At 45.1% G+C, this 1,065-nt stretch overlaps 1 pseudogene; it reads left to right on the top strand.

Moving 5' to 3' along the window:
* The first annotated feature begins 231 nt into the window (after nt 1–231).
* LOC123628276 lies at nt 232–815 on the top strand (annotated as a pseudogene).
* The last annotated feature ends 250 nt before the right edge of the window (nt 816–1,065 follow it).

The raw sequence follows: 1,065 nt of genomic DNA, 5'->3' as shown, positions 1-1,065 counted from the left end.
CTGTCTCCCCACATTAGTGTGTAAGCTCCGTGGGAGCAGAGACTTTTTCTCTTGTGCTCACTGGTGTATCCCCAGCATATGAAACTCTGCCTGCTACTTAGTAGGTACTAAACAAATGATAAGTTAAATGAATGAATGGTTTTATTCCCTTCAGTAAATAATGATCATTAGAAACTTTGTTTAAAGATAGTCTTTACTGTTTCCCTAAGGTGCCTGAGGTGATCTGTGAAAATGGTTTGCTCTTCACGTGACTCAAAAAACCCCACAAAATCATGCAGATCAAGAGGTTCAAATCTCCGTGTTCACTTTAAGAACACCCGTGAAACTTCCCAGGCCACCAAGGGTATGCATATACAAAAAGCCACCAGGCATCTGAAAGATGTCACTTTACAGAAACAGTGTGTACCATTCCAACATTATAATGGTGTGCCCGGGCCAAACAGTGGGGCTGGACACAGGGTTGGTGGCCCAAAAAGGGTGCTGAATTTTTGCTGCATATACTTAAAACTGCAGAGAGTAATGCTGAACTTAGGGTTTAGATGTAGAGTCTCTGGTCATTGAGCATATCCAGGTGAAAGAGCCCCCAAGATGAGTGCCAGACTTACAGAGCTCATGGTCGGATTAACCCTAACCTGTACGTGAGCTCCTGCTGCCACGTCAAGATCATCCTCACTGAAAAGGAACAAATTGTTCCAAAACAGTTCTCCTCTCCTTTATTCCCTGTGCCTTCCAGGGGCAAAATCCTGCTAATTATGTCTCTTAGATACATGTGGGGTGTGCTCTTACCTTTCCATGTCCCTGCCCATGCTTTGTAAGTTCTCTCAAGAATGGTCACATCAACCTCCTAGCTATTGTCCTTGACTCTAGTCTTCCCCCACTCTGATCTGCCTTAAATAAAACTGAGTTTCCCTCAGAGAGCTCAGCGCTCACGTTACTTCTCTGCCTGCAGAGGGATTCAGAAGTTCGACTTGGTGCACAGATCCTTCAGAAAGCCTTATCCCATCCTAAGCTTCATTTTGCCTCCTCCCACTCCCACACATGCATATAGCGCTGCAGGACTGTGTG

This window comes from Lemur catta, chromosome X (genome assembly GCF_020740605.2).
Source record: "Lemur catta isolate mLemCat1 chromosome X, mLemCat1.pri, whole genome shotgun sequence".
In the NCBI taxonomy this organism is placed as follows: domain Eukaryota; kingdom Metazoa; phylum Chordata; class Mammalia; order Primates; family Lemuridae; genus Lemur; species Lemur catta.
Note: the sequence above shows the minus strand (reverse complement) of the source record. Positions and strands in the feature narration are given on the sequence as shown.